Here is an 18048-nt window from a genome sequence, read left to right as displayed (position 1 = left end):
GGGTATATTAAATGAAACAGTTATGTCCTGGCACCAGCTCAGTTTTCTGGAGGGATAATTTGTTGTATGAATGTAGGGACCTGTTAAATTAACTAATACCCAGTAGATGAAGTATAAATTAAGAACTCTTCTATGCCCTCCTGTTTTCTGTCTCCAGAAGGTACCAATGATCTTAAACATAAAGTGCTCCTTTAGAGCTCACTATGCTTCAAAATTAGGCAAGAGGACAAAAGTGCTGGGTAAATACCTGTTGGAGCATAATTGTGTTCCTGCCTCTAATGCTCAGTAGCATTATCAAAATCTTGGGTAATGAGCTATTCCCCAGTGACCGGTGTGGAGCGTGTTAAGCTCGGTCTTTAGCGCCCTGAAGTCAGTGAGGAGGTTTCTGTCGACTCGCGGCAGCGTTGTGGTAAAGCCGTTAACCTCAGCTCTGGAAGGTGTGTGAGAACCTCGTCAGTGTGTTAGAAACGTGGGTATGGGGCCAGGAAAGAACCAGCAGCATGTCCGCTGCCACTGGTTCCTGCTCCTTCCCAGTGCATGTCCACCAGCTCTGCCTTTGCCAGGTATTTCAGCCTGTGAGCTCGTAGCAGCCTGATGTCTGCATCTTCTGCCCTTGTGTGATCCCGTGTTTTAATCAAGACGTACAGGAGACCTCCCTCCTGCCTAGCGACTCTCCCTGCTTGGCAATGCACCAATACTTTCGTTTAAGTACCAGCAATCTCCATCCTGAAGTATCAGCTAAAAAACCTGCGCAGCAGCAGCGTGAGTTCAGGTCATCTCTGCCTTCCTCGTGAACAAACCTGTCGCTCCCCGAGCGCAGCTCCACGTCTCGAATCGTGGCATCCGAGCAGCAGCGTGACACCGCGTACTGCTGCGAGCCCAGGAGATCGGTCTGACGGCGCGAGCAGCGCTTCTGGTGCGGGGCAAACGGCTGGGAGGAGTCCTGCAGGACGGAGAGCCGCAGAAAGCTGGCTCATGCAGAAATGCCTGTTAATGCTGGATCCTAATGACAGCAGCTTAAATACCAGTGTCTTTAGTTATTTCCTGGTTTAATTTAGCAGAACCAGACAGCTGATGCTTTTTATTTTTCTTCAAGCAGAAAGCCTGCCCCCATCTTTGAATTAACTGCCAGCACAGCAGGCTGTCCTCACAGATGCTGGAGTGCCAGTTTGTTTATCAGGACACAAAGCCTCCATACACTGGGTGTGGGTAATTAGTGACTGCAAATCTTCGCTCTAAAAAGAGATCCGCTGTGTAATTTCCTGTTGTCCCCAAAAGTCTCTGAATCAGGGGCCCAGGGGAGCTAGCCGCTGAACGCCGCAGCCCTGGGTCGGTAAGGCTGCCTCTCCCCTCCGTCGCACGCATTCAGATGGACGACTGAGCCGAGCGGTGGCTGAGCAGCTGTGAGCGGGGTATGTACAAACCATTTCCCTTCTGTTGACAAGAGAGGCATAAAGAAGGCTAATGCCTCCGTAAAAATCAAATGTGAACGACCTTGTGTTCTCCATCACTGGAGCAGATGCAGACTTGCCCCTAAAACGATGTTGAAATTATGCATTACAGTCTTACAGCAATCAGGACCTACCTTGGGGTGACCTGCTCTGCCCGGGGACAGCCCTGCACCGGGCTGCTGTAGCTCGTGGTTCCCCGAACATCGCAGTGGGCAGAGGGACCAACCAGGGCATGCTCAGGCAGTGACTTTGGCTTCAGATTTGCTTTTCACTTCTCAGTCTGAAGCAACCTGACCGTGCATCCTTTCAGCAACTGCAAAAAAGGAAAAGCGGGGTGAGGAGGAGCACAGCTGCCTTATACCTGGAGACTTCAAACACCTTGAGTTTTTCTAATATGTTTTAAAGTACTGTGTCAGCTTAATGAATGTTTTGATATGTCCCACTTAATTACCTTAGCAAACCCTCCACTAAAACATGGCCTAAAAAGATGGAAATCAGTCCCTGGATGGTAGAATTTGCCTGGTCCTCTTATTTCAAGCAGTTAAATGACTGAGTAATAGATCCATAAATGAACATCTTATTAGCCTAATCCTGAATGGAAGAATACACAAATCAGCCATTTGTTCAGTGGATATCATTTAAGCTTGCCATCCATCTTAGTCAAAGGAGATGCCTAGTTTAATTTATCAATGCCTAGACGAGAACTCCCAGAATGGGAAGCAGGGAGGGAGAAACAGTCTACAACTGGCACTCTCCTGCTTTTGATTAGCAAAGCTGTTGTCTAATTGCAAACACACCTAAATGCAGCAGTTCCTACAGCTGTGGGCTGTCCTGCTTAAATGTAGAGAAGCGGTGGGGTAAGCAGAAACATCCAATTAAAAAAGGATCAGGCACCATAAACTGCAGGAGGGCAATAAGGAAAACAGGAGAGAGAAGAAGCAGGCTGTGGTTGTCCCGGAGAGCGGGAATTGGTGGCTGTCTTTCTATGGAGGGTAGGAGAGGGATGGATCAGGCCCATAAGAAATGGACGCTGCTGGCGATGCAGCTGCGAGGACCCCAGACAGCCGTGGGGAATGTCCCCGCTATGCTGCGGGACGCCTGGGCAGAGCAGCAGCGTGGCTCAGCCCCGTGCCGGCAGCAGGCACCGGAATTGCTCCTTCCAGATCCGCCAGCCGCTTCCACCCAGCCCCTCCTGTCTCTGTGCGCCTTCCACGCATGCAGGCAGACCCTAGCACCGCTTCCTCCATGCCGGCATTCCCAGGATAGGGAGCTGGAGGGAGGCCCGAGGGTGCGTCCTGCTGGGAGCATCTCACGCCGACGAGTGGCACCTGTGGTGTCACGCTGGTGCGCTCCTGCTCCATCTCCCTCTCCCTGGTTGTGGTCCTTCATTTCCACCACGGACCCATCCTTAGTTTTCCATGTGTGCCTCCCCCGTGCTGCGGTTTCATCCTTCTCAAAGGGGACCGGTGGCCCTGGTGGGAAGGCAGCTGGATCCGAGGGCTTTGCTGTTGGCAGGTGTGCTGGTCGTCACACAACATTTCAGGAGATCTCCTTTCTGTGCTTTGTTTTCCCCATTTGTAAAGCGAAGGTCAGACTTCACCCACCCACAGGTAACATCTTTAGACTTCCTGATAGCCAGAACTGTATAAAACACAGCTATCTCCTGTGCAGAAAATTTAACCAGTTTCAATGCCAGTGCTGCCTAACACTAAAATTTTGCTGATAGTTGTATAGTTACTGAACGCTTGCCTTTGTCGCAAGGCTGCAGCAGGGCTGCAGCATGCACAAGTTTGAGTCAAGTTTGACACAAGTTTGACAGCTCAAAGTCAAATAAGACTGTTTGGAAATCTTCACTCAGTTATCCCTCCGGATCCAGTTGGTATGCAATCCTCGGGAAAGCTATAGGCATTGAAAGTCCTAAAACAAACTAGGGTGTTATTGGGATGCGAGTGCCCATGGGTCATGGCGAAGAAGTCCTGGTCTCCATCACTTCCTCCCTATAAGTGCAGCTGCAATATCCGGGTCTAACTGATCTGTTTTTCTGCTATAGCATTGGTTTAAGTTTACTCGGACTTTTTAAAAATAAGTAAGTATCAGACTGGTTCTGCTGGGGTGGGTGCTGGTGTACAGGGCGCTGGTCCTTCCAGAGCTGCGCTCTCCAGCAGTTTCCTGTGATTTCTTGCCATCTGCAGTTAATTGAGGTTGGGCGTGGGGCGAAGCAGGGTTACAAGGTCCCTGCATTGCAAGGCTGCAATCCTCAGGGGGCTTCTATGCATCTGGCACTCAAGAGATGCATCCTGCTGCTGTGGCTACGTGCTGGACACCTCTTAGGGGTCCCTCACCTCTGAAAATGGCAGCAGACCTCAGCACATCAGCAGCATCGCGGTTTTACCCGCAGCGCTGGTGTAGCAGCTTGAGGAGGGGTCCGAGCTGTCAGTGGGAGCTGTGGTTCAGCCGCGGCGGTGCTGGGGTAGAGCAGCGTGCCCCCTCCCTGCCCCCCGGTGCGGTGCCTGACTTGTGCCGGGGATGGCAGCCAGGAGAGAAGCACAAGCCCCTGCCTGAACGGGGCGAGCGCAATGGCGAGAGCTTCTTTGCCACGTTGGGTAGCAGAGGTGTGGAGCAGGAGCTGCCGCAGGTGCTGTGGGACCCGGGCACCCCCCTGCCATCACTGAGGCTCTTGGAAGGGGACGTAGAGAGGAGCAGAATCAGCTGGACTTCGCGGTGTCCTTGAAGAAGCCTGAAGCTGGACGAGCGACTTGTGCACTCTTTAAAACTGACTGATTGAGACATAATTTGGATGCAAAACTTGTCATCAGTATTCATGTCCTTTGTCTCAGATGGCTTTTATTGAGCCAGATTTGAAATGATCGGAAATGGGAGAGTGGCAGATTTCTAGAAGAGACTTACAAGGTTAGGCTGGGGTTTTGCAGAGATCTCTCAAGATGACCAAGAGAGTCACAGTCTGGACGTACAGGAGGCTTTGTGGGTTTCTGATTTTGGGGTCTTTATTAAGCTGTGTACTGTAAAGAAAACGTAATACGAGAGAGATGAGAAAATCACCTTCAGTCAATGTTAGTAGCTCAGAGTAAATCAGCATGCAGTTGTTCTCCAGAATTAATATTTCATCAGGCATGATTTAAATACTGCTGATTGAATTAACCCTAGAACTATTGCACTTAAAGACTGTGCTATCCCCCGAATATGAGAGGCATCACTTTCCCAGCAGTAAATATGCCTCTGCTGCACTCAGTGGCAAGAGCTGGTAATCAGTGGTTCCGTAAAATGCAATACTTCTCTTATGAGAAAGTATTTCTTGAAAATATACCCTTCAGCAGGCCTGGGCCCACACAGACCTGAGCAGAGCTTTGTCATGCTGGTTTATACCACTAGAGGGAATTTTCTTTCCTGAAACAGTGGGTACAACCTGAACCGGACAGTTGTGCGAGGATGGCCTTGAGCCCATGGGTCAGCACGGCGGCCGGGAGAGAAGCGATGGGCGAAGGGGAAGGTGAGGTGCTGCGGTGCCCGGCGTCGGGCTGCTGGCACCCCTGCAGGGGAGGCTGAGGCGGGGCAGGGCTGCCCTCGGGCGCCGGCGCTTCCCACCCCGTGGGCTCTCGCTCGGCCGCGAGGCAGGCGCTGGGTGACGCGCAGGCGCTGGAGCTGGGGCTGCAGGGAGCGGCTGCCTCCCATCCCTGGATGGGAGAGATCAGCTCCTCTGGCAGCGAGGAGCAGGCGGGGCTTTGGTGCTGCAAGCTCGCTCGCAGGCCACGTTGCAAACACAACCGCTCTTGTCTTTGGGATGAGACAGTGGTTCTGTGCTCAAGAACTGGACCCATCATCGGTTGCGTTTCTCCTGCAGCCTGCTTCCTCCAGTGCGCCCTCCAGACCTGCACATTTCTTAGCACAAATGCACTTTAAAAATTGAAGGTTCCTGACACAGAAAAACGTGCATATTTCCCAAATTCATAGCATTCCACTGAGCTACTGCTGGAAATGTATCTTAGTTGTGGTTTTTAAAATACTTTTGAAGTAGTGCATTGCTAGTTGGATTTGCACGCCTATTTAAAATCCAAATGAGAAGAACCTAACAAACTGCATTTCTGTGAAGAGACCACAGGCTCTCCGTGTGCGCAGGCTGCTACTCCAAAGCAGCATAAATTGTTTAAGCTGTTGAAAACTGGGGATGAAATTCTGCCTTGGGATGCGTGTGCCGGGGTCAGAGATGTGCGAGTGCCTGGCTCCCAGCACTGTGCTGCCCAACGGCAGCGCCCAGGCTTCCCTTTGGTTCTCGTGAGAGGTTTTATCCAGATATAACTCAAATCATAATATAGCTCCTTAATGTCACTAACTGTGTGATTTAGGCTTTTGATCAGTAGAATATAGTGATCCAGAACACTTTTAATGAACTATATATTTATCTAGGGAGTCATACCACTTTCATCCTCAACATAGCTAATAACCATAGCTCAAAAGAGGCCACCGGCTCTGCATCTCATTTTCAATTTGTGCCTTTTTAAAGGAGATAATCATGAAAAGAAAAATGCAGTAGTTAAGGGAAATGGGTTCGTTCTGTGTCGCCATTTGTGAAAGAGGTGTGCGGAGGCGGTGAGAGCTGATCCGTCCAGGGAAGACCCTCTGCAAACCCCACGCGTGTCTGTGCAGCCTCGGCACGGCGGGCGTGAAGCGTGGAGGGTGCAGATGATGGTGTTTGATACCCAGATTGTTCTTCATCTGCGTGAGCCTCGGTGGCTGTCAGTGGACAAAGTAATAGGGCAGCAGAGGCAATTCCTTTCCAAGTCCAAACAGTAGGAAGACGCTGCTCCAGCAGGAGACTTCATCCTCCCCCCTTCTTTCAGGACCACAGAGTTGCTGAAGTTTCCCATTTCTTTTTCTTTTGACACTCCTTCCTCTCTGAAAGATTCTTTTAGTGCAAGTCAGAAGTTGTATCAAGTCAGGCAAAGATATTTTTAACCATAATATTGGAGCTATGAAAAGGAATGGAGTTGCATGGGTACATTAATGACCTCTCTTCTAGTTGCTGTCTTCTTTTTTTAAGGAGGGGGGGAAAAGACCACTAAAGCCTTCCTAATTGTTCTGCTCTCACATAAAATCAGTGCTTGACTGGAAATTATATTTATTCTGAAATAGTGAAGCACTTAGCAGTGAGGCTGTGTCAGCTTGATGTGAAAGAGCTTGTGTTGTTTTGTCCCCATTTCATTTTGGGGCAAATGCTGTGGAAGGAGGGCAAGCCTGATGCTGCTGGGCTCTGAGGTAGGGGAAAGGTGTCATTTCCTGAAGAAGCAAAGAAAGAACACTGCCAGGGGAACGTATCAAATTAATGACTCTTACTTGGTTTTTTGCATTAGCTTATCATATTTCTGGCTGGACTCGTAGGCTTCTTCAAACATGAGGCAGCTCATGCTTTCAGCTCATGCTTTAAACATAAAGCAGCTCTTGATTTTTATGCATGTTTCCAGAAATGGATTCATCTCAGCAAATGAAGACATTAGATATCCATTTCTTATTGGGAAATACAGATGAGGCCTGGCTCATTGTTTTAGGCACCCGCTGTATGTTGTTTCCACCAGAGATTTGACAAATCCTCTCTTCTAGATTAATGATTGCACCAGTCCAAGAGCTAACAAAAGACCAAAGAAATCCTTGTATTAAAGGGGTTTTAAGTTGTGTTTCCTGGAAGTAAAGTTCACTCCTGGAGAACCAAGGCTCTGTTTAAGAACGGTTTAGTTTGTTGAATGAAAGCCATTTGCATCCATGCCATGGTTTAACGATGCCCTTTACTGTTGTCCTGAGCCATGAGCAACTCACAGTCTCTGGGGCTGGGAGAAAGCAAAAATGGCTTAAAAGCCTGGTTGGAGGTCTGCTCTGAATTATAAACCTCAGGCAAGGATTAAGGCTCTGTTTGAGGGATTCTGCCATCTCTAACAAAGGCTGTAATCATAGTTAAGACTAGTATTAGCTGATCAGAATTGCACTGAAATTACCAGTCCAAAACCCACTGAATACTGGGGAAAAAACTGAGCTCCGTGGTGGTGCCTGGGGAGCATCTCTTTGTCTGGAGGAAACCTCTGCTCCTGTACCTATGGATAACGCTCCCATCTTCCTCGGGAAGCCATAAATGATCGTACTGGGTGGGCTTCTTTATGTAGTGCATGTTTTCCCTAAACACTGAAAAACTAAAATAAACAAGTATGGTCTATCTTTAATAATATGTGCAATGACTGTGTAGAATAGCTAATTTGCATCTCATTACATTAACTTTAATTTTGGGAACATGTTTGCTGCCTGATTGGTCTCGAAATAGTACAGCAGTACTTTATTTCAGAGTGCATTTTTTTCATGTGGTTTTGTTGCGAAGGGCACTGTTGGATGTGCTGTGTTCACTCATCTGCGTATTGATTCTGGGGGAAAAAGACATTATTTTCATTCTAATATATTCTTGTACCCGTCTCCTCTATGTAATTAAGGTAATTCTTGGCTTGCATTTACAGCAGAGATGTGACTTTATGGCAGTGTTACAAGCAGAGGGGGCTGAAACTCCCTTTCCCGAGGAGTGCCGTCACGGTGATGGTGGTACAGAGCCAGTGAGCTGCCGTCCCGCGGGCAGAGGCAGCACCCTGACCTCCTGCAGCTCCTCTTGCCGTTCAGAAAGTACTGGGAGGTTCAACCAAAGGTGAGGGGAGACAATTGCTGTGTGTTTCCTCAAGTCCACGTAACAATGCTTCAGTTCTTTATATGTGAAGCTTATGTGAACAATATGCTTTATTCATAAATCACTTGTGGCAGAAAATGTGCAACGATGTCTATCACATCCTACGTAGGGTGATAAACAGGAGGTTTTACGTATCTGAGGAAATTTGATTCCTCTAGCTGGTCTATGAATTGGGTTTTGGGGCCATTTTAAAAATTGTTCTTTGCCAGTAAGAGCTGCAAAGAAATTATCATCAATCTAAAGTGTTCAGGGCCTGAGATCAGGCTGGTTTTAGTGGCTCTTTTGCACTATATTGATATGGTAGAATGCCAGTTGGTTTTTCTGAAATAAAAACAGCAACAGCCAATAATTAATGTTCTCACAGTTAATTAAATTGGTCTAGCTGGGTATGTGAAGCCATATTCTCTGGCCTCAGAGATTTATCTGCTGGGGTTCACAGCCACCTGCGTGGTTTTCAGGGCTGTATGACTGCGACGGCCGTGTGCGTTGTGCCCTGCTCAGCCCTTTCAATAAGCAGCTCCAGCGCCACTAGCAATGTCCCTCAGACCACCGCAGGGGCTTTGAGCTTTCCCTTTCTGGAGCAAACTGAAATGGCTGAGCACTGTTCTAACCTCTCCTTCTCTTCTGCAAAGTCGTTATTCGTTTGTAGATTTATTAGCTGTTTATGAACATGCTCTAATGTTTTAGGGGACAAGGATGACCCTAGTTATGGGTAGTTACACAGGCTTGGCGCGATTTGTGAACGCGCAGGTATGCGTGCGCACCACTGGGACAGCGTCTCCTCTCCTTGGGTGCAGGAGGTCATAACACAAAACCAGCCGACGATTGATCTTGTCAAACACTGGAACACAGACGTGCGACTCGTTAACAGCAGGCTTTGCAGTTGAGTTAATTGAGGTTAGTGGATTTCGGTTAGAGCGAGGGTAGAAGAAAGGTCTCTGAGAACAGGGTGGAGCGTGGTGGGGAAAGCTGGAGACAGGCAGGTGGACATACTTGGGAGGTGACCGAGGCCTTATTGCAGCCTTTCAGTACTTAAAGGGGGCTTATAAGAAAGATGGGGACAGACTTTTTAGCAGGGCCAGTAGCGACAAGACAAGGGGTAATGGTTTTAAACGAAAAAGAGGCAGATTCAGACTGGATAAAAGGAAGAAATTTTTTACAATGAGGGTAGTGAAACACTGGCAGGGGTTGCCCAGAGAGGTGGTAGATGCCCCATCCCTGGAAACATCCAAGGCCAGGCTGGATGGGGCTCTGAGCAACCTGATCTGGTTGTAGATGTCCCTGCCCATGGCAGGGGGATGGACTGGATGGCCTTTGAAGGTCCCTTCCATCCCAAAGCATTCTGTGATTCTATGATCTCAGGGTGCATGTCTCCTCCACGGGTTCCCTGTGCAAAATAGTCTCTTAGGTTCTTTGTGAAAATCGATATCTGGTAAACCTAGTGCAAGGCTGACCGCAAACTTTTCTGTGGCCTTAGATGATGAACATCTCAAATGATAGAGCAAAACTGAAGCACCTGGCTTGAAACATACGCTCTGCAAGTTACAATGGGGGAGAAAAGCCTGCTTATACAAGCAGCATAGAAGCCTATAAGTAGTCTCTCAGTACATTTCAATAAAACAGAAGGTCCCAAATATATGATTACTGATTCATGTATTTTAAGGCTTTGAAGGATTGTTAAAAAATCCCTAGCTTACTCCCTTATATAATGTGGTTCAGAGTTTTGGCCTATTGCTTCTGTCTCGAGCGAAGTAAAATGTGCCTGAATAAAACATACCTTCCTGAAAGTTCTGCTGTCTTGGCCTCAAGATTTTAGGAGATGGATTGAACAGTAGTAAGTTTAATGGGTTGTTGTCAGTGGTGCTTGAGGACATGGTTTAGTGGTGGACTTGGCAGTGATAGGTTAACGGTTGGACTCGATGATGTTAAGAGTCTTTTCCAGCCTTAATGATTCTATGATGCTAATTTCCTTCATATCACTTCACAAACCCCTGTTTAAGCACGATGGGACAATTCCTCCTCTGGGGATGGTCTGGTGCCACTGGATTACAGTTTGGCCCATTTTACTTTTGGGTTTTAGTTTTAAATCTCTTGTGTTTATTTTCTTCTTGCTGCTTATCAGTGCTGTGTTCTTGTGCTGTAAGAATAGGACTTCACAGAGCCACTACAAGGCTTTCGGTTCATCAGTTTTTAATTAAATTTGAATTGAAGATTCTCTTTCCTCTAGGCTAATTTTCAAGTGACAAACAAAATCCCCTTAAGTACCTTTTCTTTTCTGCCATAAACTAGTAAAGCTGCTGTCAAATTCCCTCAGAAACCCAACTTCTCCAGCCCCATAAGAGTATGGATTATTATTTCATCAGAAGTAAAACAGAGCAGTTCTTAGGAAAACAGATCAAATAAAAAGATTTTTTCTTTTGCAAAGCCTAGGTGTTAAGTGCATCGTTTCAGGGTGGGGTCGAGGTGTGCTGCAGAGCACGCCCTGTACCCCACACAGGGCCGTGCTGGCTGATGAGAGCTGGGGATGCTCTTGCAGCTCTTGCCTCCTTGTCCCTTCTGCTTTCCATGTCCTTAAGATCTCAAGGCCTTTGGCAGGAACCATAAATATGCCAGCAGATATAATGGGTTCAGGCTCTGCCTTTTTCTCCACTGAGAGCTGAGACAGAATACCGAGCAACCTGCTAGCCTTGTTAAAAGCAGCATATTATTTATTTAGATGCAAGAACATGTCAAGGAAAGCAAACCTTGAAGCAGTGAGCAGCATGCTTGTCTCTCAGTCGCAGAGGCTCGCTGTGCCCAGAAAAGCTCCCAAGGCTTTGTGTGGTCCAAGGGGACACAAGTTCTCATCTCTGCCGCCCTAACCAAGCCCAGCCCCGGATGGCTGACCCCCTGGCAGCGTCGGCCGGAGGCTGCGGGAGCTCCAGCCTCAGGGATAAGCATCTGCAGCGCGGCCGCCAACTTGGGGGCAGAGCCCAGCCTCGGTGCTCGGTGATGCTGCTGCTCCTGGCACCGCTCGCCCCCAGCACGATCAATCCAGCACGGCTATGTCATCCCATGCAAGCGGGTGACCTGCTGCCCCACCAGCGACTGCTCTGCTGGTCTCCTCTGTCCGGCAGCTCTGGATCCTGCATGGAGGCTGGCCGGCAGAGCGTGGAGAGCCGCATACGCCCGACCCTCAGGGAGCAGTGGTGAAGTCCAGAGGTCAGGCAGCGGGAAGATGGGCAGTCACCAGCCCAAGCTTGTGCTTGTGGATAGGAGGAGGGTGAGGGAACCGCTGAGGATAACGCAAATGAAATGATAGATGGCAGAGGCCAGACCGCTGTGCTCGAGCCACTAGTCACTGGTCCTGATGTTGATCTCCTGGGAAGAAATTACAGTGTCATCAAGCTGAGAAGCTAAATTGTGATACTGAACCGCTTTTAGTGACAAGTGTCCGGGGCTGGGGTGCTCCTCTGCCACGGTCCCTTTGACGGCTGGTCCACGGGAACTGCGGCTGGGGTTGCATTTGCATTCAGAGCCCTTCACGTGCTCATTCTGCTGAGCGGTAATCACAGGACTAATGCCATATTAATTGACCACTCCAACACAGCATCATTCACTGAGACCATCTTTCTCTGACCAGTTTCCTATGATTAACTTCAATTAGAGAGAACAGGTTTGATTAGACAGTGAGATCGACTTCTGGGGAAGCTGCTTGCTATTCTTAATGGGGCAAGGGAAAAATACAGGGCTTATTGAAGAAATCAGCTATGCAAAATTAACTTACTGTTCTTTTCAAATGAATTTTCAGGCCCTTTAAAGCCCAGGCTGCAAGTGTTCATCTGCAACACTTAACCTTTCTGAATGGGTTCTGGAGCTCAGCTCTCCCTTTGGGTGAAGCACTCATTTAAAAGAACAAACAAACAAACCAAAAAACCCTTTCACAGACTAGGCTTGAGTGGGGCATGCTTAGGAGAGCCAAAGGCAGCAACCAGAACCAGGTTTCAGCCTTAAATAATTTTTTTCTAAGCTATACCCTCCGTTGTTAAGAAAATCGCAGCTAATCTGGAAGCAACTTCGCATCCCACACAACTCTCTCTATTCTCCATTTGTGTGCCTTGAGGTTGGTGCCACGCAGCCCCCTGACCAGTACATGGTGCGCAGGAATCCCTGTTTGCCCCAGTGCACCGAGTGCGGGCACGTCTCCCTTGAAATTAGTTTGCAGCATCTGAGGCTTCTTGGAGGCAGCTGCTCGTCTGATAACTTCCCTCCCTGCCCTGTGTCACTGTATCTCTGCTGGCAAAGGCATTAGATGCTCAGAAGCCTTCAGAAATCCCCCCAGAGAAGCTATCGTTCAGAAACGTCTGTCAGCAGCGGTGCATTTCATGTGCTATATGAAATAGCCCTCAGTTCTTTACATCAAACCGTGAGGGGCTGAATTGTTTTCTGATTAATGTTATAAATTAATCCAGGATACTGTATGCAAAAGGAAAGGAGAGAGGGGGAAGGTATTACTTGGTTTTCAGAGGGATTTGATAATAATAATGCTTCTGTAGCCAGTCTATGAAAAGCATGATAATGAATTCTAGCTTATTCATGCCAGTTGCTTTTATTAATATGTCACTCTTGTAGGCTTAGAGTTAATTTTAAAAAATCTTTTTTCCCATCCCTGTGGTAACTGCATGGGAGCCACCATCATCCTGCTCAAAAGCAGAGGTAATTTTTGCTTTTTTTCCTTTAAGGGCTTAATTTTGTTTGTTCTTGAATTCTGTTGTTCTAAGAATAAACAATAGCTGTAGTGCAAGCGTGGACAGGAGAAAGCAGGAGTATGCAGAGGGAATAGAAGACAAATCGTGCCTGAGCCAGGCTTCTTTAGGCAGTTGGCTGCGTCCGTCTACAGTTCGTGCGATCCTCCCATCAGTTTACTGCGTGTGCAAAGGCCATTAATGAATTTCTCTCCCAGGCGCGCCTCTCATGTAGACATCCCCATCCTGTAGCTGGGGAAACTGAGACTGGACACAAACTGAGAATGCAGTTATTGATTTTTCCAGTAACACCAAGTAGGTTCTGCCTTTCTCTCAAGGTTGTTGGGGAGATACAAGTCCCTTACCCAAACATCTCTAAATCCTATTTAGACATCTTCCTGTGAGTCTAAGTTCCCAAGTAACTGCAAAAGCTGGGCCTAGAGCTATGGTAGGCAACTCTACCAGGGACCCAGAGGATGCGAGCGGCAAAGCACTTCACTCTGACCAGGCGACCGTCCTTCTGTCCACACTCCAATAAACTGGAAAGCTACATCTGCCCAGAGCTGTGGAGTCCTGCTGCTACCTTGGAGCTCAGCTTTAAATATAGTGCTGGTATAATGATGTATTTTTAGTATCGCTCTGGTGGGAATTAATCAATGTTCTGTGTCCTTAAAGAGGAGTTCATGCCATGGTCACATCCTTCCTCGGGAGGTTTGATTCTTCTGCATCAAACTCAATTTCCCTGCACAAAACAAGACAAAATATAAGTGCTGTCTTCATGGAATTACGATCACCTTGCAAAAAGAGGCAGAGAAGGAGCCATCTACTCTCATTAATCCCACAAAAAAAAAGTGTCAGGGAGAGGTATCATGTCACTGGAACTCCATTCTACTGTTTGCCCCTCAAATAACTTCTTTTCCTATAATTTATTAAATGACCTAGAAAATTAATCTGCAGCCAGAAGATGGAGATCATTTGTCACAGGATGTCACACAACCTACCGATCCATCAAGCAGACAGCGTTGCTGTACATCACGTTCTGGTGCCATCCTGTCTTACAGTCCATCTCAATGTCAAAAAGAAGGATTTACAAAATATTTTGGGATGTATTTCATGTGCTGACTTGGACTTGATGTCCGCTGTTAGATTAATCTACACAAGCAGCAAGTTTCAGCCAAGGAGACTTAGATTTTTGCTGCATAATTCCCCTCCATGCTTTCTAAAATTCCCCCTGGTCCGATACTCATCCTTTGTGGGTCCTTTCCTTTTTTCCCCCCAGAATTCTGATTGGCAGCAGACAAAACACATTGACCGCCATTCTGTGCCCGACTATCCAGCCGGGAGCATCACCCACCACTCCCCTTTCTCTTTCCATGCCCATTCTCCCATCGCTGCCTGTATCCGATGTACCAACTGCTTGGCTGCTTCTGTTCCCGTGACTCAGTCCTCGTTTCCCTCGCATTTAAGCCCTCACCAGCAGGCGCTCCCGGCCCTCAGGACAAGGCTCATCTCTCCCATCCCCAATAACGTTCTCTTTGGAGCTTTTGCTGTGGAAAATTCATTCTTTACAGCGAGCTGGTGGAAGGGCACCCAGGAAAGGTCTGCGACAGACGGGAAGGGCACAGCTCATTACCTTAAGCAGAAAACTGCTTTTTATTTTAAAATTGACTAGTCTGATCATCTTTTGTCTGTATTGAGGAGTTGCTAGCAACCATGCACATCACTTTTTTTCCCAAAACGTTGGCCTCCGAGCACCTCTGTGTAGATTCTGTGAAAGAAAAAGGGTTTATTTTAAACCGAAAACATGTTTGGTACCACATATATCTCCTACCCGCTGGTATGCGATGTTACAGCATTGATGCATCTGGTACAGCAATGTTAAAATTGCTCATAATTAAGTTAATTTCATTGTGTTTCAGTCCTCGATAATAATGAGCAACTGTTTCGTGTCATTTCCTTTCTTCTCTATGCACGACAATCTGCTAGATTCATCTTTCCAGGAATACAAGTTAAAGATGATAAGTGTAATTTATGATTCCCTTCTGGACTGGGGTTCGTTATTAATAGCCATGTTCACTTAGACTGTCATCTAATCTTTCCTGTAAAGGCCTTATCTTTCTGCTTGCACGCAGAACACAAACTGTTTGCTGTACTCTTTGCTGATTATTGGAATGTCAGTGGGTGAAACATACGGTGTGCAAAAATAGCAAACAAATTTTTAAGCTCCCGTTTTGTTGTTCAAATTTGCAATTTTGCTTCAGAAAAAACCATACTCTCAAAACTCATCCTACCAGCACAATCAATGCCACTTTGCAGTTTCCGTGCCCGAGTCCATGTTTGTTTGCTTTTATGGTACTTGTATAACCGACGTTCCCATGGTATCTGAGTACCTCCCAGGTTTTAGTCTCCTTTTCCTTCCAACGGTGTTGCGAGGCAGGACAGTGCCGTCCTCCACTTCTGCTGGTGGTGGCATGCCAGCGCCGCACTGAGCAGGGTTGAAGTTCAAAGCTACAACCTACAGCTCTGCAAAAGCGCAAGCGCCACGACACAGCAATGCAGTTTCCGCAGTGTAATGATTACACTGCAAATGCTGATTATTTTCTGTGTATTTGGTTCTTTATCGGAGTCTCCTATGGCCACTTGTAGCTGGAAGAGATGCTCAAGGTGATGTAGCCGCTCGGCATCGTGCCCCAAATTCCGCTGTGTGGGCGGCAGTGTGTGAGCTCCGCTCCCGGGCAGGGGTGGTTTGGGTCCTGGGGGACATGGGGCAGAGCCAGCACCCACAAGATGGAGGAGGCTGATGTGGGAGGCAGCACCTTGCAGTGGGAAAACAGGGAATGAGAATGAAAAAGGCAGTTGCCCTTGAAATATCAGTTGGTTGATACTTGAAAAAGAGCCCTCTTCCCCCAACGACATCTATTCTTTGACTTCTGTTTCAAATTGAACTGGTTAAGATTTTCTTTTTTTTTAATCTGAGCTATTAAAGGAAAATTCTGTTTATAGGGGAAGAAATAAAACAAGAAGCATTTTTCATGGAGAATATTGATATTTTTGTCACAGCTCTTCAGCGATCTGTCAGAAAAACGAATTCCCAAACCCTTTGCCGAGGCTGGCTTTGTAACAAAGCGATGCTTTGATTCGTTGAACCAGCATGAATAGCTGGGGCAGAACCAGTGCCCCCCGGGCGGGCTCCCCCCTTTCAGCACCTCCCCTGCCCCTCCGCCCCGGCTCCGCGCACCCACGGACTGGCCCACCTGAACCCGCAGAAGGACGTTTAACTGTGTTCAGAGCCAAGGGCCAGCTGTTGCCAGACTTTTCCCACCGCCTGCCATAATAAATCTCCTTCCCTCCCTCCCCTTGCACCTGCAAGATGTTGTTCTTTTTATTTGCAAAGTGGAAAAGTGATTTTTAAAAGGTGAAAGAGTATTTCTAACTTTGATAGCATGATTAGCTTGGCTCAGAATATTGTTATAGCTTATCTCGCTCCTCTGTGATAACTCAGAAAACAATAAATGTCTTCTTACAGCAGACTGACATTCAGTATTGAAATTGGTCTCCTAATCTTTATGTGATTGCTTTCTCTGTGATAGAAATATTGCCTCTTGTAGAGTATTTATTGTCTAGTTCTTTCCAAAGTATTGACTTTATGTAACAGTTTGATATACATCAAATCCTTTAGAGATTTAATAAACTCTTCTGGTCAGTCTTCTGTTGTAAACACATTGAGATTTATGATCATCTTAGTGTAAAGCCCTTTTTCACTGAAACTCTCTACTTCCAAATATCAAAAGATAAGAATGGGAGCATAGATCACGGTGGAAATCTTAACCCCTGGCTGGCGAGTGTTAGTCAGAAGCTGTTGATGGTTAAAGGGTTGAAAAAGGAGTGATGGGTGATGGCAGAGCTGCAAAGGCCGGAGTAACCCGGCTTTGCTCCCTGGGGAGCCGTTTCCCTCCGCAGTGCATGGCCGCGGGGTCCAGGCTCATCCGTCCCCGGCACAGCTCGGCTCCAGGAGGACTCCTGTGAAAGAGTCCATTGCAGAGGAGAAATAAAAATTTACTGTTATTCAGTTAGGCATAAAGTTAATGTATTGAAGCTACACTACAGCACTTGTAATTGAAAAAAATGGTAAACTGGGAAGACAAATTTACAGCCCTCACAAAAGCCGTGTGCATTCCCTCTCTCCCTGCCATGCTCCGTGTGGTTTTCCACCCTCTGGTGCGGAGCAGAGCAGCCGCCTGCCCAGGAGGCGATTCGGCTCCTGCCTGCCCTGGGTGCCTGCGGTGCCCGGGGACTCACACCTCTGCTCGTGTCTGCCGCCCCGGGTGGGCTGCGGGGCTGGGGCCCTCTGGTTCTCACCCTGGGTGCAGTGAAGGGGCAGCTCGGCACGGGCTGAATCGCTGTTAACTGCGGAGGGACAGGGAGAACGCTCCCGAATCTGTGAGCTACCGCGGTGCAGCAAGGGAGGACACTTTTAACCACATCTGTCGCTGGAGCTGCTGTGGGTGCTGATGCCGTACCCGCTCCTGATGCGGTCCTTCGACACAGTCTTTTGGTCGGTGCCGACCCATCCCCGCAGTCACCCTGGTGCCCTGAGCCTCTCCTGGAGCTGCCGCCCCCCGCCATTCACTGCCATCGGCATGGGGCGGTGGGCAGGCCAGGCACTGCTGCCCACGGGGTTGTTCATTTGAGCAATTCCTTATTTTGGCACCAAACCAAACTTGCTGAAGTATGATACTTATTTAAGCATCCTGTACTTTGGGATTGAAGGGGGGAAGAAATCAGGAAAGTGTGATCCCTGTAGCCAGTCTTAGAGGACTGTATTACACACGCTTATTTTTAAGAAATTTTCTCTGTACAGGAATCAACTTTCTAGAGGCAGCCTTCAAGAAATCCAGCAGAGCTTTTAAAATTCACTCATTAAATGCAAATACACTCTTCTTCATAATACATTAACCTTCCTCTAATAGCGTGAAAGCATCTTGTCATTTTACAGCTAAGGTATTAAAAGACTGTACAGTGAGAGAGTTTTGGAGTAACATAAATCAATACAAGTCATGGAACAGCAGATTCTTGCTTTGTTTGTATTGGGAAGGGATTACCATTTTTTGAATGTACTCTTTATTTTATGAAACAAAAGCAA

The 18048-nt window shown here is 47.6% G+C and overlaps 1 long non-coding RNA gene across 1 annotated transcript in view; it reads left to right on the top strand.

Annotated features, from left to right (window-relative positions):
- The window catches only part of LOC148056333 (uncharacterized), a 91991-nt gene that overhangs the window by 29723 nt on the left and 44220 nt on the right, over positions 1 to 18048 (top strand). The window lies entirely within an intron of this gene.

This window comes from Nipponia nippon, unplaced genomic scaffold (genome assembly GCF_047370975.1).
Source record: "Nipponia nippon isolate SJK-2023a ecotype South Korea unplaced genomic scaffold, ASM4737097v1 scaffold_15, whole genome shotgun sequence".
In the NCBI taxonomy this organism is placed as follows: domain Eukaryota; kingdom Metazoa; phylum Chordata; class Aves; order Pelecaniformes; family Threskiornithidae; genus Nipponia; species Nipponia nippon.
This window is presented reverse-complemented; position numbering and strand designations above follow the sequence as displayed.